Source organism: Echinops telfairi, unplaced genomic scaffold (genome assembly GCF_000313985.2).
Source record: "Echinops telfairi isolate 266 unplaced genomic scaffold, ASM31398v2 ScPeMD7_2291;HRSCAF=2852, whole genome shotgun sequence".
Classification (NCBI taxonomy): domain Eukaryota; kingdom Metazoa; phylum Chordata; class Mammalia; order Afrosoricida; family Tenrecidae; genus Echinops; species Echinops telfairi.
In genome coordinates this window covers 5,455,155-5,461,035 of record NW_022106189.1, presented here as the reverse complement: position 1 = coordinate 5,461,035, position 5,881 = coordinate 5,455,155, and the positions used below count along the sequence as shown (strand labels likewise).

The 5,881-nt window shown below is 52.0% G+C and overlaps 1 long non-coding RNA gene across 1 annotated transcript in view; it reads left to right on the top strand.

The window, feature by feature from the left end:
- LOC123522121 overlaps window positions 1-4,201 on the top strand; it is a 23,783-nt gene extending 19,582 nt beyond the window's left edge. Inside the window, exon 2 of the long non-coding RNA XR_006680424.1 lies at window positions 3,467-4,201. This is a non-coding gene — a long non-coding RNA (uncharacterized LOC123522121). The remainder of the gene's footprint in view (window positions 1-3,466) is intronic.
- The last annotated feature ends 1,680 nt before the right edge of the window (window positions 4,202-5,881 follow it).

The following is a 5,881-nucleotide window of genomic DNA, read 5'->3' as shown; positions in this document are numbered from 1 at the left end:
TCTCGTCTTCTCCTTTTTCCCCTGTAAACCAAGTCCACAGGTGTCAGTGGCCAAACTCAACCTGTCTCTTTATTGCTGCATTTCTCCGACTTCCACTCAACAAGTAGATCCAGGTGGTCACCTAGCAAGCATTTCAGCCTGCTCACAGGCTCCCTTTAACACATACCATCTCCCTGGGTGCCAAATTAGTCACCCCAGTCATCCACTAGCAGAAGACCACCCCCCACTTCCAGCCCTGCTCCTCACCCTATCCCCCCAGCACAGAGTGGCAGGCCCATGACCCTGCTCCTTGTTCCATCCCCATCCCCTGCCCCCTGTTGCCTCCCCCTCCTGCCACCACCCTGCACCCCACCCCCACCCCTCTGCAACACAGCAGCAGGCTGAGTGCTCTGACCAGAGAGGCCCTGTTTCAACCCAAGGTCTTTCCTCCATCCGTGCAGTTTTAACTCTGAACCTTGAGTCGGTGGCTCTAGTCATGGAGACCAATAAGCAAGATCCGGCAGCAAACGGGCCTGCCCCTCACTCCCAGGCCCGGCAGTCCCAGGCCCCAGACCAGATTGGCCTGGTCGCGCCCACCACCCTCTGCTCCAGAGTCACCCTGCACATGCACGCCCACTCTGCCCCCATGTGGTCTGGTCCCCAGCATTTGCAGGTGCTTAAGGATCCTGGTCAGGAGACTGGGGGGTGGGGGGGGGGCAATGCAGCTGCCTGGCTGGAGTCCTGTGTGCCCAGGAGACAGCGCTTGTCCCCTGAGTCCCCCGAATTCCCCCTGCCATCACTGCCTCCCTTAGCCCTTCCCAGGGGTATGGGAAGTGAGGAGCAGTTGGGGAAACCAAGTTGTTGAGTGCCCACCACACTGTGATCCAGCTGGCGGACAGCAGTGTCCACCTGGGCCAAGCTGGAAGGGTGACCAGGAGAGACGGCTGTTGGAAAATCCCTCTGAAGAGGAAGGTTCGCGAATGTGGCTTTGTCCTGCCCTTGCAGTTCTTGACAGTGCTCAGAGCTGTGTCTACAAGCAGTGGACTGGGGACAAGACCGTGCAGAGCAGGAAGGCCCTGCCACCTTGAGCCTTGAACACAGATGGAATCCTGAAATGTTTGCGCTGGAAGAACCTCAAGCACTCCTGCCAGCCCTCCTGGCCCCAGGGAAGTGGACTCAATGACCCAGCCAGAGTTGGAATGACTAGGGGCTGGGAGGGGGACGGGCCATGAGAGAACAAACTGAGCACTCTCCCAGGTACAGAGGGGAGCACGCCAGAGTGGGCCCAGCCTGGGCAGGGAAGCCTTGGGTCTGGCAGCAGCTCTGGGAGACAGTAGTGGAGGCAGTGGGGACACCATGTTCACCACACTACGTTGACCCTGGAAGTGGCCGCCTACATCCCTCACCAGCCCCGGTGGCTGGGTCGGGTGGAGGCAGGTCAGACCTCTGGAAGAAGCAGTGAACCAGGAGGATGAGGCATTACCGGGCCAACAGAGAGGCACTTCCACAGTCACCCCTCTCCCTTGCCCAGGGATCATCCACTTTACAAGTGAGCAGCCTGGGGGTCAGAGAGTAGGCCCCAGGGAGTACTCTCCAGGAGGCCTACTGGTACCGAGTGAACTGTGACCCCAAAATCATGCATTGTAGCTCCTCACATCTGGGTTCTAATCCCATCTGGGCCTGGGTCGGTCGCTGTGTTAATGAGGCAGGTGTACTATAGAGTGAATCCCAAGTCACTCTCTTGATATTTTTATAAATGAGAATAGACCAAAAAGCCCGCATAGCCTGCGGAGGAGAAAATGGGTTAAGATAGATGCCAAGACACCTGGAGACTGCCAAGGAAGCAGGAAGCTGAACTTGAAGAGACAAAGACCTTGTCCAGAGCCAACAGAGTGGGGAGAGTCGATCCCGGGGTCATCACTCAGATTCAGGCTTCTCGCCTTCTCCAGGCCCTGGAGAAAGACATGGTTCACGCGGCAGTCCGAGAAAAAGAAGAAAATCTTTAGGGAGATGGCCTGACCCCGAGGCTCTACCACAGGGTCCCACATAGCAAGGATTGTGAGGCTGGACAGTGCTTTACTCTCTTGTACCTAACCAGCCCGATAGCAGCCGAGAACAAACCACAGCCTCCCAAACTGTAGGATAATGCATTTGTCGAAAGCACCCACGGCAGTCTTTCAGCTACAGCAGCCTGGGGTGTCTCCTGTGCCGCCTAGCAGATGGCTGCACTGACGATGGGAGCCACACAGGAAACATCGTGTGCCCAAGACAGGCGAATGGACTAGCTGCATGTGAACAGGCAAAGTACTTGAGGGGCACACCGGGGTGCACCCATGTCGAAACAGGCAGTCTTCCTTGAGTACTAAAGACACGTAGCAGTGTCATATTGGGGGTTCAGGAGCAAGGGCAGAAGCAGACTGTCTTCTTAAAGCAAAACAACATGGATTTTTGAACTAGCACACAGCTCCACTGCTTCAGGCCAAGCCGCCTTGCTGCTGACAACAATTAAAAACAAGTGCCACAAGTACTATTCACATTTCAAGAAGGAAGCATGGGTGCGTAAACTCTGGTGCGTGCACACGTTGGGTAAGTCTGTGAAACACTTCAGACATGGGTCAAGGGTGGGCACCCTTTTGGGACAGAAGAGCTAATCTTGTTCGAAATGTTAAAATTATTCAAGAGCCATAAAAATATTTTTACAAGGAAATGGGATCACCATTATCTGAATAATATCCTTTATGAAGCTTACCAATGAAACTATGACCATTTTATGTTCATTTTCCACTGTACTTCAGGACCACACATACATACAGCAAGAGCCAGATCTGGCTCCAGAGCCGCAGCTGGCCGACCCCTGACATGGATGAAGTGGGAGGTCACTATGCTGAGTGAAAATAGTCGGACACAAAAGTCCACTGTTACTAAAAAAAATCAAGAAAAGGTTTTCACATTAAAAGAAGCATTATTTGATGGTTGGGGGAGGGGAAGTCACAAGCTGGACCACAGACAGGGGTTAACTGCGAAGGGATGACAATATCCCACCTGGGGGAGATGGGCCAAAAATGATGGAGACAGGACAAACCACTATGCGGTTTGATGAATTGTTGCATGTAGCACTGGTAACTGCTGCTCTGCTCCTAAACCGTGATCTCAGTCACACTAAAAAGGCATGTCAGGTGCAATCTATGGCAAGCCCATGTGCATCAGTGTACACCTGTGCTCTATCAGGTTCTCAGTGGTTGTGTTTGTGCAGTAGAATGCCAGCCTCTCTCCTAAAGCACCACTGAATGGACGCTGACCTCCAGACTTCTGGTTCGCCGCCAAAGCACCTTAACCACAATCGGCTGCCGAAATGGGGTGATCCGTAAATAACAAATACCAGGAACAAAATATTTGATCCTTCAGCCAAGGCAGCCACTGTGCGCCAGCCTGCTCCCCAGCGGGCTCGCCTGCTCCCTTCTAACCTCTGTCTTCTCGCCCCCTGCAGGCACCAGCCCTCGGGATGCGACAGACCCGCTCCTGTACCTGCTCCTGTTAGCGCTTCATCAGCTCCTGCGCTTGCTGGTGGGGCACTGACATACCACCCACCGCTGTGCCGCCACCTTCTCCTCTTCCTCCTCCTCCGCAGGCGCACAGAGCGGCCAGGACCCTCTGTGAGGACTGCGTCTCACAGGGATGCAGAGAGACTGAGAGAAGCATGAAAAATTCCACGTGGGAAATCAACACATCATATTTTGGGGGAAGTGACACAAATGTAGAACACCTAAAATATTGCATCTAGTTTCAAGTAAGATGGAGTTGAAGCCATGCGCTGTGCATGGGATCACTGGTGTCTCCACCGCGTGTACCCTTTTCCTTTCCGAGCTGTTCCTCCGGGTCTTCATTTTGCACGAACTGTTGAGCAGTTATCTTTAGGACAATATGTAAAACAGGTTGGCTCCGAGCCTCTCTGACAAAGCGAAATATTTTTAGTAGATTATTGTGTTTAAGGATTTTTTTATTTACTTTTTCTTTGGGGAGGGGGCTTTTCTTTTTTTTATTAAAGTAAATTATTTCCTTTGAAACATTTTGATTAAACAAATGACACATCTTATCATAATTGAAATTCACTGTCAATAATATTTATTTTTAAATAAAGATTGGAAACAAGGTCAGACACTTGTTTATAAACCGTATTGTATATTGCTGAATAACAGTTGAATAAAAAACAACTTTGAAATAATGCTTCTACAGCTATGTAATAACGTGACAGTTTGGGGATCCAGGGCTGGCAGCTACACTCCAAGCTGGATGTGCCCCACAGAGACAGGCAGGGTGGGGGCACTCACCTCCCCTGGGGACAGAGGGCCTCGCAGAGCACTAGGAGGAGGTATGACCCAAATCCAGAATGGTCCTTTCCTGGTGAAAATGAATGGGGCACCCTGTTCACTCACTTGGAGATTACATATCAAGATGTATTTTTGTTCTTTGCCTCACTGCTTCTTTGAGAAGAATGCTGGAGACAGCCGGACACCCACCTCTACTCTCTGTGCACTCAGAGATGGCGTTGAGCTTCTGAAATGCATGGATCCTAGCAAATGGCACACTCGTACCTACAGAGATGGTGGCGCCCTGGGGGCTACTTTTCCATGATAGGGTCCCCCCAAAGAGCCAGATCCCCTGGGTCTATTTAAAATCCAGCTTTTTGGAGACTTGCTGGGCAAACAAGGATGGCTGGCATTGACATTGCTCACGGGACCTCCAGCTCACCACCTTCCTGTGGCAGCACATACCAGGCAGAGGGTGGCCATGTGACCAGCCTTCTCTGATGTGACAACTGGCAACATTCAAGACGGTAACTGACCTACCAGCCTGGGTCCCCAAGGGCCAAGACATGCAGCATGGTGAGGAACAATCCGTTGTTCTTCAAGTTACTTGTTACTGCAGCATAGCCCAGCCTATCCTGACTGCTTTGAGATGCTGCTATACAGGTCTGCATTGCTAAATGTCCACAAAAATGGGACATTATGTGATGTGGACACTATGTGAACACCATACTATATACAGATGAGAGGTGCACAAGATGGTCACCAGGCAGACCCCAGCCCCTTGACACCCACCGCGGCACTGGAAGACTCTGTTCAAACTTGGACTCTAGCATCGCAGACCCTATAGCCCTGCCTGCTCTCCAGTCCCCGGAGAAGAACCTCATTCTTGGTCAAGTAGCAGGGCAACAAAAGAGAAGATCCTCAACCAGATGGATTGACACAGCAGCTGCGACAAGGGGCTCAGGCATCGGAACCATTGTGAGGATGGTACAGAAGCGGGCAGCGTTCCTTTCTGTGGTGCATAGGGTCACTCTGAGTCCGAGCCCACCAGATGGCACCTGAAAACAGCAAGTTAACCTTACGGGCCCACGAGGCATGTGCGCATCACAGACTTGCATTTGGTGGAAAGGAAAGAGAAGAGCCGGTGTTTGGCCAGTTTCGCATGAACAGAGTCCATGTGCTGGTGGGTCGGTGGGAAGGTCTGGGGACTGTGTGCTGGTGGCTACACTGAGGTACGAATACTGAGGTGTTTCCCATTGCATTTGTAATGATCAGCACCAATCGGGCTGTAAATGTAATCACTTTGTCTGGTGGGTGGTGATTCCGTGCAGAAGGATCATCTCTTTTTACAGTTAACTCAATACTGCAGCCGGCTGATGTCATGTTAAATACTGGCCCTCTGCGCTGAAGAGAAAAAGGCATTTCCCGGGTGCCAGGATGAATGGAAATGAGGTGTCTGTGATGGGCTGACATCATGCCAGGCCCCCACCACCACCACCCACGCACACACAGGGGACCTTGGAATGGGGAAGTAAGTTTCCGTCTCCAAAACCAGACCTCTTCGGGCAAGAGCTATCAGGGGGCCCTGCGTGCAC